At 36.7% G+C, this 16,588-nt stretch overlaps 1 protein-coding gene and 1 long non-coding RNA gene across 4 annotated transcripts in view; one reads left to right on the top strand and one right to left on the bottom strand.

Annotated features, from left to right (window-relative positions):
* Nucleotides 1-16,588, top strand: part of LOC309481843 — a 370,245-nt gene that overhangs the window by 243,851 nt on the left and 109,806 nt on the right. The window lies entirely within an intron of this gene.
* Nucleotides 1-16,588, bottom strand: part of dab1a (DAB adaptor protein 1a) — a 426,003-nt gene that overhangs the window by 398,151 nt on the left and 11,264 nt on the right. Inside the window, exon 1 of one of the 3 annotated variants that reach the window (XM_082146835.1) lies at nt 8,079-8,225. The exons of the other annotated variants lie outside the window; for them this stretch is intronic. The gene's annotated coding sequence lies outside the window, so the exon portion shown is untranslated. Of the gene's footprint in view, nt 1-8,078; nt 8,226-16,588 lie in introns of those variants that run through there. 3 annotated transcript variants of the gene reach the window in all.

Genomic DNA, 16,588 nt, shown 5'->3' with positions numbered 1-16,588 from the left:
ACCAGTTTTCTTTGTCGTTTACCATTTACATGCGTTAACAAACTTTCAAGACTATCAAGTTTAGGGGTGCGCCAAAATATCGATATGGCGATATCTCGTGATATTTTCTCCCGCGATCGATTCTCGATGCGCTCTTGCCAAGTATCGATCTTAAAAGCCGTTAGGGCGGGCGTACACGGTGCGAGTTCGGACACTCGGGAGGTCGTGATATTGCACACGTTGCGAGTCAGTTTAACTGATAATCGCGTCAAAGCAGCTGGTACACGGCACGACTGTCCTGCACGAATTTTATCCCGAGCCGGCAGCAACGTGGGCTTTCGCGCTAAACACAGAGACCGTCATCTCATGTTGCATGCATGCAGGCAAAGCTTCAGATAGAAAAATGACATAAATGTGTGTGCAAATGATTTGTTGAAAAGCAGAGAACAGTAGCCATTCCTTTCGACATAAAAACTTGAGAGAGAGAGAGAGAGAGAGAGAGAGAGAGAAGTGTGTGTGTGTGTGTGTGTGTGTGTGTGTGTGTGTGTGTGTGTGTGTGTGTGTGTGTGTGTGTGTGTGTGTGTGTGTGTGTGTGTGTGTGTGTGTGACAGTGTATGCGCACGCTGTATGGTTGCTGCCACTGAGGTATAGCCCCATCAACGTGGTTGTGTATGATTAGGGCAATAGGGACACCTGGTGAAAATCGGGCCGAATCCCCGATTTTTTAAAACATGTTTAAAAATTATCGGGAGGTCGGGAGGTGCTCGTAATTCCTCTCACACGCTGCGAGCCGCGACCATGCGAGCATCATCGATTCCACTCGATTTCTCCCGAGTGAAAAAAATCATCTGCGAGCAAAACAAAAATAGTGTCTGTGACTGTTTTGTTGCAACTGACAAGACACAAGTTGTTTTTGTTATTGTGTTTCATCCAAAAAAATAAATGGAGATTCATTTTCCTAATAAAAAAAAATATCTTTTTATTTCTTAAAACATGATATATTGTGAGTTATTACTGATTATATATCGATTATCGCAGTATCGCCATATCGTGATATTATCGGTATCGTGAACAATGTATCGCGTATCGTATCGTATCGTATCGTGAAGTACCCAGTGATTCCCAGCCCTAATCAAGTTTATAAATTACCAACGTCTAAAAACAAATATAGTAGTCTTTGTAAAGAAATGCTCACTTACATGTAGCTTTGGAGGCGCTGCTGTGACGCTATACAAACGCTTCCAGTGTGAATACTCTCGGGTTGTCTGCCGTAGTGACGATGTAAGTTGGTTTGTCACGCGTTGCTTATGCTTGTGTGAAACAGCTGTTATTTCCTTATCAACGTAATAATTATGACAGCTCTACTACACTCAACATCCATTCTGTAGCTAAAGATGTGATACTACTCCCCTGTCACGGACTGCACAGGCACAGAAATCTGCATTTAAATACAGAAAAGAGATTTGTGAAATCATCATCTCACAGTCAGCTACCTTATCCTGATGAGGGACAGACACCCGGCACTGACGTTACTCCGACTCATCAGACAGGAAGTGAGTGTGTCATACTTTCAGATGGGTGGAAGAACTGGTGGCTCATTGAGATCTAGGCTAGATAAGTGTAAAAATTGTGAGTGTCTATTTGTGTTTTAATTTGAAACAGGGTGACTCATACCATCTCCAAGCCATTCATCTGATTAATCAAACCTAGCCAAGCACATCCACTGGGGAATTGATTTAAAGTTTTATGAGTTCAATCATGATCAAACTGTCCATATGAATAATAATGTCCCAATACCTTCCTTCTCCCTTCTTCCTTGAACTCATCTCCTTTTCAGTCTAAATCACAACTTTGCCAGACACAATTCCTCTCCAACTAATGCACCCGATTCAACCGATCTCCACTCCAGCTTAGCAGCCAGCTTTTTAAGGTATTGCCTAAATCAGGGGTTTTCAAACATTTCAACGCCAAGGATAATCCTCTTGAGGGACCTCTTTTCTAAAATGTGAAAAGCAGCTATATATTTTCCATGTATAAAATAAAATAAAATAAAATATAGTAGAAAAATAATACGTCAAGGTCAAGGTCAAGGTCAAATTTATTTATAAAGCACATTTCCAAGCAGTCATTACTGCCACAAAGTGCTGTACAGAAATTCATACCAAACATAAAACATATTAATTAATCAAAAAGAGAAATTAAATAGGCAAAATGTCCCAATAATAATAATAATAGTTAAAACACATATAGACATTTTTACAATCAAACATCACAACGTCACAGCTCGTATTATATTAAAAGCTTTATCAAAAAGATAAGTCTTTAAAAGCGATTTAAATGACTCAATAGAGCTAACTTCCTTAATATTAAGGGGAAGAGCATTCCATAGCTTAGGTCCTGCAACGGAAAATGCTCTGTCTCCTCTGGTTCTCAGTCTAGATCTAGGACAGTCTAGAAGTCGCTGGTCATTTGACCTAAGTGCTCTGACTGAGGTGTGCATAGTCAGCAAATCCGCTAAATAAGACGGTGCTAATCCATTTAAAGATTTAAAAACAAATAATAAAATCTTAAACTGGATTCTGAAAGCAACAGGCAACCAGTGGAGGGACGACAGTACCGGAGTAATATGATCAAATCGTTTTTTCCCTGTCAACAGGCGAGCGGCTGCATTTTGTACTAATTGTAAACGGTGAATAGACGACTGATCTAAACCATAGTATAAAGAGTTACAGTAGTCCAAGCGATTTGTAATGAGGGCATGTACAACTTTTTCTAGTTGACTTTGCGGCAGGTACAGCTTCACTTTCCCCAACAGTCTAAGCTGAAAAAAGCTTGTTTTAACTACTGAACTAATTTGTTTCTCTAATTTAAAAGAACTATCAATAATGACTCCAAGATTTTTTACAGATAGGCTGTAATTGGGGAGTAATGGGCCTATAGCCCTGTTTAAACCTGAGATATCCGGCTTCCCAAAAATTATAATTTCAGTTTTTTTGTCATTCAAATGTAAAAAATTTAGTGACATCCAATCCCTTATTTCACCCAGACAGTTACTCAGTTACGTCTGAAATTATATATGAAACAACATATAATTGCTTCAAAAACTTAAAAAGCAAATTTGTATTTTTTTTTTATCGTTACGGTAAAGCAAAGTAATAATAAAAAATCTGTTAAAATACTTAATTTGAACTTGTATCTGAGATTTAAATACTACATATTATAATGTTACAAATGTGTATTACAAAAAAAGCTACAAACTGAATTCTGATTTTTAATCAGAATAAAATAGTAATTTTAGCATTAGCTTTGATTAAGTGAATGAAAGTAATTAAATAAACAAATCTTTAAAAAACGCATTGTGCAAATGCAAACTTGTTCCCATTTTGTAAAATCTTTATCTTCATCTTGCAGTCCACTGTCCTAAATAAGTATTCTATCATGTCTTCATTTCAGTGTAAAAAACATAAATGGTCTTCATGTTGGTCCCACAAAGTTTTGGGTAATGACAAGAAAAAATTCAAGTATAACTGGTTAACGAAACTACAGAAATGTCAAAAATGTTAAAACCGTTGTCATGTATAATATGCTAATAGCTGGTGTGTTAATATTCTACGGGGAAAAAAACTCTGTAGGCCTGTTAGCCCTTCTGCTATGCTGTGATGTTTCTCTGATTACTATGGTTGCTACCACAACTGTCCAATCACAAGAAGCTCCTATTAGCCACTGCTGATGCAGGAGGTGGGACTTAGCATGGGTGGATAACTCCTGAAGTTAGGTTAAAGGGATACTCCACTTTTTTTGGAAATAGGCTCATTTTACAACTCCCCCAGAGTTAAACAGTTGAGTTTTACCGTTTTCGAATCCATTCAGCCGATCTCCGGGTCTGGCGGTACCACTTTTAGCATAGCTTAGCATAGATCATTGATTTGGAGACCATGTCTTGTCCAAGAGCATCTCTCTTAAAAAAATGAACAAAGAGTTTCAATATTTTTCCTATTTAAAACATATGACGCAGCGCCTGAAAATAGTCGACCCTATAGTCTACGGAGCTGGGGACTATTTTCAGGCGCTGCGTCATTTCATTATGCCTGCTGGAGCCATGGTACGGCAGAAAAGTTTCTTGATTATTACGCAGGAATGAGAGTATAGTTCCTAGCCATATCAGCCTAGAAAATCACAACTTTTCATTTTCCGTCGGTCTTAGTACACGATGTAACTACAGAAGAGTCAAGTTTTAAATAGGAAAAATATCGAAACTCTTTGGTCATTTTTTTTAGAGAGATGCTAATGGTCTTGTCCGATGTTTAACTCTGGGGGAGTTGTAAAATGAGCCTATTTCCCCAAAAAGTGGAGTATCCCTTTAAGCCCAGAATATACTTCGGCTGTTCACTTTCCGCAATGGTCTGCGCACTGTCTATGTGATGTGATTTTCGTCATCGTCCGCTTGCAGACTAAAGGCCCGGGTATGCTTCATTTTCCGTGTTCCGATCCGTCTCGTGCACAGTTGAGTGTGCAAATGTCAAAGTATACTCCTTTGGCTGTGAGTGCGCAAAGATGCGTTTGGCACATGCTCAATAGCTAGTGAGCTTTGTTTCCAAGTGCTCAAGTCATTCGCACATGTGCTGTTGTGCGCGCACACTCGCGGACCCTCCTGATGACGAAAATTAGTACAGTAGACGAAGAAGATTGCAGAAAGAGCACTATAAAAGGATTGAGTATTTGAAAGATTTATGAACACAACTGTGTGCTAATCGAAGCGGAGTTTAGCTCCAACCCTAATCAAACAAGTCAAGGGGTTCAAGATTACTTGACAATAACAGGTAAGTGTGCTGGAGCATAATTGGAACTGAAGTCTGCAGAAAGGTAGCCCTCCAGGAACAGGGTTGGAAAAGGAGGCAACTTTCAACAATTTGGGTCACTTCATAACTCCCATACTTCCATTGTGTTATTCCATACTACGGCAACTTTACTAAAATGTGTTAAATAAAGTTTCTGAGTAAGCTACAATTCCTTTGTAATGGGGTGTGTTTTAGGGTTTGAGGTTGAAACGGTTCAACCTCAAACCCTAAAACGCACCCCATTACAAATCCCAAGCCCCAAAGACTCAGTCCTCCCAGAGATTTGAAATGACATAACGCTCTCTTGAAGCCTTTCTCTTAAAAAGGGCTTTTACATGAAAATTTAACAAGTGTGAAATTAGAAATGTTAGCAAATAATAAAAGTAACGCTAGTGGATCGCAGGCCCACTGTTGCACCCCATGAACGCTGTAATTGAAAACGCTCTGTCCTGTCATGAAAATAATCTTGAGTAGAAGCAACAGAGAGGAAGAACTAGGTGATAATATAGCGAAATTAAAACACACTGATGAATTAGACGGTTTTATTTTTGAGTGGCACCTCGTTTAAGCAACCACTGCGAGTTATGTATTGTTCATTGTAGCAGGACTGTATCAGCATCTGGTTTGTGAATGTTTTTTGGCACAAATAGATTTAGAGTTCAAGCTGAGCTCATAGTGAAAAGCTGATCCCTTCCCCATGTCATCATGCTAGAGATTGAGATCACAAACTGACAGAAACATGATCATATAAACAGGAAATAGACTGATGCTACCTCCTGGCAGAACATATAAGATAAATAACTGCACAAAAACAATCAATTAAACGATTAAGGGCCTTTCGTAGTGAAATCGGACATGCCAGCCATCTCCACACAGTCAGGACTGGTAGTATTATAATATTTATAGCCCCTTTTATTGTCAGTGTGAGCATGGGTCCATTTAGTTTATTGAATTCCAAATGATATGCAAATCTAGACGCAGTCACACATGGACTGCCAATGCGGACGTTATCTGATGTCAGCATTCTACATGCACTCAATCATTTTCTACGATGGTAGAGGAAGAAAGGGAGAAAGGGAGAGAGTCGACATTGATAGAGGGGTTACAAAGGAGCACCAAAACACTTCTCACCTGAATGAGACAGGGTAAAATACAAAGAGACCTCTAGGGGTTGTAGTAAGACAAATGAAAGGGGAAAGAAAGTAGGTTCAAGTCAGTAATTAATTCGGAAGGTATTAAAATTGAAAATTATCAAAAATAAAAATAAATCAACAGTGAAATTTTAACATTAGTAATAAGTCTTAAATGCACTCTGCAGAGAGCACAGTTGTATGAATGAAAAAAATAAAGAAAATTCTTACACATCAGGGTAGGGTTGCACCAGCCATCTTTAAGTTCTTACTTAAATTGGAACACTAGAGGCTTAGTAACTACTAGCTAGTTTGTAACTAAGTAACTCTGTACTTTTTTCGGTTGCACCATTTGTTCTTCATGCAGAACGTAGCTAGTAGGTCGTAAGCTCTTGCATAAAATGACGTTTACCTTCAATGATCCAATAGCAGCCTTCAAATATATGAGCAGAAGTTGTGTTTAAATGCTGCAGTTTATCCTTCATTCTAACTCCTTTTGACTAACGAAACTAACAGTAAAATAAGTTTCCATTAAATACGATAGGCTACTACTTAATCATTAATAACATTATAGGTAGGCTATATTTATATGTAAATAACATTCAGAAACTGTATTTGAAATGAATAAGGATCATTAAATAAATACTGATACAAAAAAAAAAGAGAGAATAAATGAATTAGTCATTTGACATTCACAACATGGGCCGATGTACACAGAGGCAGGCTGTAGATTGGTTTGTGTTGAAGAGCCACAAACAAAGTAAGCTTATTCACATAATGTTCTGTCTCTTAGTAGAGTTACTCTTAGTTAAATTATAAGTGTAAATGTCAGCAGCATCATACATGTCTAAAAGATTGAAGTCTGTTGGGTGAAACAAAAGCTTATTGATGCAATTCAGTCTGTCTGCTATTTTATTCCAACCGTTAATCCTGATTGGAGGCTTGCTTAAATATTTATTACGCTTCAACTAAGTACTAATAATTAATGGTGCAACGCAAAAATATTTAGTAGTGTGTAAGTTGCATCTTAATGCCTCTTTATGTCAAAACTGCTAAGTTGTAACTTAGACACAACTTACATTCACTGCTAAACAATACATTATTATAAATAATTTGATTATACCTGAAAATTATTACATTTGTGAAATTGTCTACAAGTGTAGAGAAAGCAAAAAGGAAAAATTCCCCTTTGAAAATTCGTTCTGAAACAAGTGTTGAGAACAGTACAAGTGGAAACAAAACAAAGCAAAACAAAACAAAACAAAACAACAAAGCGAAGCAAAGCGAAAATTCACCTTTGAAAAGAGTGAATTGGCCAACAATGTACAGTTCCAGTGGAAACAAAGCAAAACAAAGTAAAAAATAAAAATAAAAAATAAAAAATAGAAAAAACACACACATTAAGATGTATACCGATGGAAAGAGGTTGTAGCCTACAGTTCCTGTGGAAGCAAAACAAAACAAAAATGTCTGAAACAAGTACTGAGATGCACCGGTGGTCAGAGGTTGTAAAAAGGAATGACTGGGCCAACAAAAACCTAAACTAAACAAAAAACTGTAAATTCACCATTGAAAATTCCGAAACAACAAAACTTCAAAATAAAAGTTTCTTGTTACAGCATTAGTTTGTACAGCATTAGTCTGTGTGAACAAGTAACGATATTTTTGTATGAACAGTAAGGAGTACATTACAGGAAGTACAAAGCTAAAATGTATTTGTAACCTTATATTTTACAAAATGTTTTGCACACAATGTATAGCATAAATTATAGACTTTGATTTGAACATCCTTTGAAGGACAACATCAGGCAAAATGTGGAATATCCAAACAATCAAAAAATAATCAACAGATTAATTGACAATCAAAAAAACTTGTTAGTTGGAACCCTGGTGCAAACCCCAAAATATAAACAATGTATGTAGGAGAGCTAAATGAGAAAGTGAGGTAGAAAACTGAAAGGTATCCTCTTAAAGCAGACCTTACTGTCACCTTCTTCTCTGCCACGTCTACTGACAAAGCACTTCTCACTGCAATCACTGTGACCAAGGCAACAGAGAGAGAGAGAGAGAGAGAGAGAGAGAGAGAGACAGAGAGCAGTAAAAACGGAAAAGACAGTTGTATTCGGCTTACCCTCAGTTGTGATAATTCGTTTTGTAATTTATTATGCTTTGAAGTGTGCGTCTATCCCACTGGACGGTGCCAAGAGCTCTATCTGTAAAATGGTTTTCAGAGCCTGCTGCTCTATCTATGCATGTCACCCACATTCTGCAGTATCTCACACACACTCTCGACTGCTCTTGTCACACTCTACTTTCATGAGTTACATGTTTTGATCAAGGGGTCATGTTTTGGCTGTTTAGCATGGCCCTGTTAGCCCCTGCTGGCAGACGTTGTAACCACACCATTTGAAAGCAAACATGCCCATTTTACCTATCAGTCATTGACAAGTATTGGTTTATTCTGATGACAAATTATATTTATGGATTCTCTGTGGGTAAAAAGAGAAGTTTAAGGAAAATGGGATCACAACATGATGCAGATGCGATCTTTTTTTTTTTTTTTTTGTGAAATGGCAGCTTTTTACATGTGACAAGCAGTGTTGGGGAAAGTTACTTGTTACTTAAAAGTATTTTTATATTAAGTAAAGTTACTTAATGCATTACAATTTTGCATTACTCTCTAAAAAGTAACTATTTGCGTAATGTTACACGTTACTTTTGCATTACTTCTCTCCAAGGCTTGGTGTGCTTGTTTGTTCTAAAAAAAAGTTCTATTTTTGGCAAACGTAAAGGCCCTTTCACATCAAAAGTGAAATAAATAAGCCTCAGGCTAAAGGAAATGCAAATTCACATCTGTACAGTAGAGGGTGCAGCTCCAAAAAAACGTTCAGCTCTATGCAGAAGAACGTTTAACACTCTTCAGTAATAAAAAAAACGAAACACAAATGTGATGTTTATCTAAAGTTATTTTCACTTATTACTATGGTTGAATTAGATCATTGAAGGTCGAAAAGACATCGAAAGACATTGCTTAATAAAGTGAGATTGAATACATGTTTATATATTTGTGTAATTTAACATTTAATTATTGCAGGTTTACCTAATAGGCTATTCTGAGTTCACATTTCACTGTCATTTTGAGAACTACTGAATCTGTTTTTGTGCGAGATGATAATTGCCTGCTCACATTTAGTGTAGAACTACAAAAACCATCATGTTCACACAGCACACAAAACACATCTGCACTTACTCACGATATCTCTCAACATGAGGACAAGAGTGATTTCAGTCAATACATTGAAAAAACAAACTGATTTGAAAAAGTAACTCAGATATTTGGCAGTAAATTTCAAAGTAACGAGTTTCTTTAATAGTTACTTGAACAAAGTAATCGCATTACAAGTAATGTAAGTTGCATAATCAATTACCCCCAACACTGGTGACAAGCACATGTGCTTCCCCCTGTGCACCTGCATCACAGCCAGACTTGAATCAGCATCACCCACATCAGCACCACAGTCCTATTTTTCAGAACAACCCTCTCGGTTGTCCGCTAATAGTGATGGGGATTCTGATTAATTTCCGCAAACCAGTTCTTTTGGAGGGTTGGTTTGAATGAATCAGTTCAAAAAACATTTGCAGCCATTGTTTTATGCTGATGCGCAATGACGCCGTTGCATACGTATTTCAAACAAGTGGATTTCATTGTCATGCTGAAACATTAAAATAAAACCATATGTATGAACACATATTTCTAAATTTTACCTTCCATTCAAAAAGTTTGTTGTCAGTGTTTCATTCTGTGATCATTCATAGCATTCGACTGACAAATATCGATTAGCCTACGTCCTGGTCAAGTTTCCTAAAGTTGTGCACCTAAAACCTACAGTCACTAGCCTGGTTTCCATTACAGATTTGCGCAAAACTTTTTAAAATATTTTCTAAATGTCGAAAAAGAAACTATTTTGAAATGATGGCGTTTCTATTAACCAATGTTATGCGAATAAAATGCCATTTTCTCCTCTCACGATAAGTCATTCCAAACATCATGGCAATGGATTTTGGTAGGTTTATGTACATCGCAGTCACCGCTCTAACCATTACTTTTAATCGAAGGAGATGTAGGCGTGTTATCCAAGCATTAATGGCAAGGAAAGACCCTTATACTTGAGAGCGGCATGTATTAGGTGTTTCTGGGTGTTTCTCCTTCATATCTGCTTCGAGGTCTTGATTGTGGCATTTCTTTGTTGTTTAGAATCCAGTATTCCCATAGTTCTTTTAGAGTTTAATAAAGAACTCTGTCTCGTCTTCTGTCCAAACATACCGCGCCATCTTTAAAGAATGATCGACATTTACTTCCGCAAGGTGACCTGTAAATGGTTTCCATTTCAGTTTTGCGAAATATTCCTTTTTCGAATTGTCTGTAAAAACAACTCCTGTAAGCGTAAAAACTTTTTTGCAATATATGTGAGTTTATGCAAAATGTACGTGTTTCCACTGGGTTTCCACAATTTGAAGGGTAATGGAAACGCAGCAACTGATGCTCAAACGTGGATTTGTTCTATGTGTCTAAAGTAGTAAAAAGAGCAAACTAGTCTTATAAACCCCATGATTTAGCTTAAGGGGATGAAACTGGCTTGTTTTATTGTCCACAATGGAAGGTTGAGCGCCGCTCCGGACTATATGAAGAGATAATAAATGCTGATAATAATCTATCGATACTAAGGAAGTTTAAAATGAGGTAAACCTTCATATCATTTAGTCACAGCAAGATTAGGTGAGCATGTTCCTCCAATCTAAAAAAACAAAACAAAAAAAAACAGTGAGGAATAAATTCCAGAACCAGGAATCTGAACCTTTTTGGAATCAAACAGCCCTATTTGAAACTAAATCTAGAAACCATTTTTCTTTCTAAAATTATTTTCTCAGTGAGCAGCACTCAACTTTTTTTTTTTTTATCCAGGAGCAAAAGCAAAGAAAGTTCTCTCCATGTGTCTCAAATGGGCCATGGAGCCCCGGCACCCTCTGGACTGACCCCATCCACCTCTCAAAGATCCCCAAGGGTCACGTGATTGCCATAAAGCTACACTATTTTTAGCACCAAGGCTGTTACCATGACAATGGAGAGCTTGCTGGACTCCCTGGGGACTTGGCTGTGTCATTAAAGGTGAAGAACTCAAATCCTGAGGTTGTATATATGTGCGTGCAACAACAACAGAACATTCCATGTCTGAATCACTGGATCGCTAAATGTCACATGCCATTCATGCTCCATTTGCGCATTCCTTGCTATCCTCACACACACGTACAGACACATTGTGATAGAATTTTTTTTTAAGCATAATTTGCTTATTTGTTTAGTGACCTAGAAACCAAACATTACAGGATGACAACATTTGCAGTGTCGTTCTGCATTACACACATTTAAACACAACTGGTAGCCTATTGGGGCACATAATACACACTCACACACTTAAGTAAACTCTCATAAATCATGTCAGTTGAACTGGACTACACTAATGTAATGCATTGTTTTTTATTGTTTCCATTAGTTATCAGTTGGCTCACATGATCCGTCTTTGTAGCCATTTTACTTTTTTTTTTTTTTTTACAGAATTCTGAACAATGTACGTTGTATAATTGACCACTGTAGCTGATTTCAGTCATTCCTCGTATCAATTTCAAATTAACATTTGTCACGTATTCTGTTATTTGTCAAGTAATTAGTAGGGGTGTAACAATATATCGCAATACAAAAATGCAACAATATGTATCGTGGATAGTGACAATATGTATTGTGTATAGTTCACCCAAAATGAAAATTACTGTGTGAGAAAAACATTAAAGTTTACAGAGTTTTAGTGTCAGTACTACATTAAACTACTATATATAAATGTTGAATATAATGTATAATAATGCAATGGGGGAATATTTGTGGGTCCTGATAATGCCAAATGTCTTATGTTACCAGTAAAAAGTGGCCAACATTATTTTAAATGTATTTAGTCAGTGACAGAGTGCAAGGATATTCATCTAAAATAATTCTGTATTTTCAGCTTCAGAATCATGAATATTTTTATTCTGGTGTCACCATTGTCCTGTGCATTGGGTTTCCAGCACCAAGTCCAAGCCTATTCATTTACATCCACAATTTAATACAGAATTTAGCATTTGAATCAACTATTCTAATCAACTTTTACCATATGTCTTGGAGTATCGCAATACTAAACTTGGAGTATCGTGAGTTCAGTATCGTGATACGTATCGAATTGTTTCATGAGGGTATCGTCACACCAATTATGGAATAGGCGATATACTGTGATGTTCAGTCAGCCAGTCATTATTGCAAGGATGATAAGAGACTCGTCTCTCCATCAATGTAATAAATCGGGGTTTATTTTGTGATTATAACCAGCTGACTCTACACTATCCAATAAGATGTATACAAATTTGGAAACACACTAGAAATATTTGGGATTCATTTTGGGATGACTTTGCAAGGAACAACACTAACTATGAAAAAATATTTTTGTGAATGAACAGATGTATGCTGATTCTAAGCAAATTGATTAAACACAATTTGAAAATATGATTATTTAAATCAAATTAAATAGATGCATATAGTTAGTAAACTATGCCATTTAAATCTTAACTGTTTCTTACCCATTTAATTTACCCATTATTGTTTATGTTAAAGACCCTCTGTGATGAAAATCATGTTTTAATGTTGTTTATATGTCTATGTGGTGTTTTTAATATGCTTTAAGACAAGCCATGTGCAAATTCATAAGTCAACACCATTGCTGAGTATTTTCTCCTTAAAACTGCAGTGAACCAAAGACAGTCTCAAAAACGCGGTTTGAAATCACTGGTGTTTCTGACGCCATAAACTACCTTGTAAACAATCACGTCAACGTGTGATCGTCAACGAGTGGATCTCTGAGCTGGTGTGAGTGAGTGGAGGCAGGGCTCATTTACATATTCATAGAACTGCGTATACTATGAAGCAAGGATTTAGAGTTATATTCAAGCTATTTTAAGGCATGAATAAATAAAAAAATCAAAGAAAAAAAGGTTAAATGTCATTTTGGTATGTTCTAAATGTCAGTTTTAAGTGATTCAATTATTGACTAGAGGGGGATTTTAAAACTGTGTAACGCAAATGGATGGAAACTTTATATAAAATTCAAATACATAAATCTTAAATGTAGGCCTAAATATTTTTGCAGTGGAGTCTGATCGGCTGAAAAGTTCCTAAAACCCCTCTAAAACTAGCAAATACCAGCAAACTAGCTTAGGCTTGTTTAAGCAGTTTTTTTTTTCAGCAGGGAAATACAAAATGTGTGTATATATCTATTTGGAAATGCCCTTGTGGGGTTCTGGAAGATATCAGCATAAATCCTTCTTTCGTGGAATAAATGCATTAAAATAAATCTATCAGTTATGATTGAAGAGCAGCAATGATAATTTTGTTTTTCTTAAATATTTTGCACTGTATACAGGCTATGATGAATCATTACTGGATTAAACTTGGTCTATGTTTTATTTTTGAAGATTATTTTGCCAGCACACCTTTATAACTTTAAGATACGGATGGATTTACCATTTTGGAGGTGAAAGAAAGCAGGACCGGATGTGAGAAAATACGATGAATGATATAGAAATAATGACAATGAAACATTCAAACATCCACCCGGCTGACAAGTGAACCAACCCTAAATAACTGCTTTCCAAACAGCCTCTTTTTTACGGATCATTTAGCAATACTGAAGTGAAGTGTTACACAAAACTTTGCAAAAATTAAGCTCCGCCCACACAGAGGTTACTGTCAAACCAAGAGACTTGCTATTGGTCGGCACTGCAAATATGAGTCAAAGCGAAATAGTTCATTGCGTTGTTTCCATTGAAATGAACTAATTATGTTTGCAAATTTTGCCAAGCAATGGTAAATGTGATCGCACCTTGACTGATTGATTTATAAACTACTTTATAAATACATATATAGGCGACTTCATTATTAAAAAATTTGAATTTGAAACTACTAAGTGCAACGGCAGTGATTGTGTATTTTCCAGTAAAGCAATGTGAATTTTCTCATTCTCCTCCCTTCTGCTCTCCTCTAGTGCTTTTCTCTCTCCTCTCTTCTGTTCTTTCTGCTGAAGGCAGAGGGAAAATTAAAAGCCAATATCACAGTCCATTTCACCAGCCTTCTGCTACTGCAGACAAAGCCACACATCAACTCTCTCTCTCTCTCCCTCCCACTATTACCTGTGCTCCCTCCATCTCTCCCATCCATCACACTCTCCTGTACCTCTGTAAATGGTGACGTCAAATCAGGAGAGATCCTCTTTTCCTCGTCTTTCTCTTCTCCTCCCCCTCGCTCTCTCTCATCTCACTCTGGTTAATGGTGACGTCAAAGAGAGCGGCTGCCCCATCAGATGGCCATTACTCATTTGTTCGTGTACAGCAGCAGCACTTCCCTTGACCCCAGCTTCTGTATTTTTCCTCATCGTCTAATATTGTTATGAATTTTGGCTAAAAGGAAATCTAAAAACAGCTCAAATACAAATATATAAATCACATTCCGACTACAATTATCCATCAAAACCTAATAGCACAAAAAGAACCCACTTCAAACCTGTATGCTGTCACACAGGGGTCAGTAGATGCGCTTACATGGACCCTAAAAATACGATTGTAATTGGACTAGTAGAGTCGGAATAAGTCACATACATGTCAATTCAAATGAATTGGTCAAATACGACTGAATTTTAATTCGGGGTGGTTTTTAACCTTTTCTAATCCGTTTGACAGGACATGTAGAAAGAAAAGAAGTGGTAGGAGGATGGTTAGTACTGTATGTGACAACAGTGAGAAACTGCTGTAGTATATTCATGCTGTGTGCGAATGTCATAAAATCAATTCCGGTTTAAAGCTTGTGACATAAACGTGCACATCAACCCGATCACTTTATTTAGCGTTCATGTACACAGTATGCTTGGATTCATCAATCGGAATGATTTCCGAAATGTGTCCATGTAAACGTAGTTTGCGAGTTTAAAACACATGAACCAAGTTCTGACAAATGAATTTGTTATTTTTATTATTATTATTGAATTAAAATCTAGCTTTTAAAATGAAAAGTATTTTTTACAAAAAAACATGAATTATTAATATAAAGTTTTTAGTGTGAGGAAAATAAGGACCTGATTTCATGTTTTATGTTTTTTTATTCTGCATGCTGGTCGCTCCACATAACTAATTCGACAGAAACAAGTTTTGTCAGACATTAATAAACCTTATAAACCTTAAAGTAGTAGCATATAACTTTACATTCCTTGTATTCTATTTCTTATGAAATTGGGCTATTTATGTGTGCAATATAAGAACAGAACTACCGCTGAATAAAATATCAGCTATTGTTAAAATCCACCCAAAAAAACAACACTAAAATACTCTTTCATGTATTTCTGTTAGCCAGCAATAGTCTAATTTGATCAAACGTGGACATGAAACATTTTGTCCTTTGTTGTTTTTTTCCCCTTTTTTAATCAAAAATTAATCAAGCTCTTGCTGAGTAAATGGCAACTGCAGTCTATGCGTGTGTGTGAGTGGATGCATTGGATCTGTGAGTGAGTGAATGTGTGTTTGTGTGTGTGTGTGAGAGAGAGAAAGCAGATGAATCATTAAATGTTTAACAGCATTTCTACAGTCTCTTTTAAGGGTTTGGAGTGTGTTTCCCCCATTTTTCGTTTGCAGTCGATTACCCAGGAAACAGTGCCTTCTGTGAAACTTGGGTTTTCCTTCTCCTCGAATGCACACATGAATTCTAACCGATCAATGTGTGGTGAAAATTGCTTAGTTACAGGGAAGTATAGAGGAATCAGAGTCACAACTGCCTTAATATAAGACACAAACTATTGGCTGCACAGCACACAACTAGGGTAACTGTAAATGACACTATTCCAGTGAATAATATTTAGTGTGTCCACAAAAAAAGGTCAGGACAACTACAAATACATTAAAAAGAATAGAAAAAAATTCTTCAAACCAACTCAGAGTTAAAGGTTTTGTTGTCAAAAGCACTGGTACTTCTGTACCAAATTGATACTCTTAAAGTTGAAATGTAAAAAAATGCCTTGGTTCAAATTACAAATTACTGCTTTCAAAAGCTCCCGTATGTACTTGTGCAAGCGCTCTGTGAAAAGTGTTGAAGGTTTCTGTTTACAATGTGTTTTTTGCAGCGTTGAGCATTATAGACAACCACAGCCATGTTTGTTGAGCGTGTGCAATAGCCAATCAGAGGTGTTTAAGTTAATCAGAATCTGCTCAGTAAGCCAGAGTTTAAGCATAAAGCATAAACACAGTGTAAATAAGAAATTAATTGTGCAATATAGACATGTTTTGTTTTTAATCATAACAGAAATTTCACTCAGTCAGTGAGCTTGAGCTGCGGCTAAACAGAAGTTTGCTTGCTTTCAATACATAACTTTGCTCGCTTTCATGCTGCTGAGTACACACTGCAAAGTATCGGGAGTGACAACCGTATTAAGATGTGGGACTGAATTTGAAATTGCGATGTTTGACATTGTGACAACGCACATGTATTTTGATCAGATTTTTTTGGACCAGTCCATTGCT

The sequence above is a fragment of the Leuciscus leuciscus genome (assembly GCF_965113295.1).
Source record: "Leuciscus leuciscus genome assembly, chromosome: 19".
Classification (NCBI taxonomy): domain Eukaryota; kingdom Metazoa; phylum Chordata; class Actinopteri; order Cypriniformes; family Leuciscidae; genus Leuciscus; species Leuciscus leuciscus.
The sequence above is the reverse complement of the archived record's forward strand: the minus strand, read 5'-3'. Positions and strand labels throughout refer to the sequence as shown.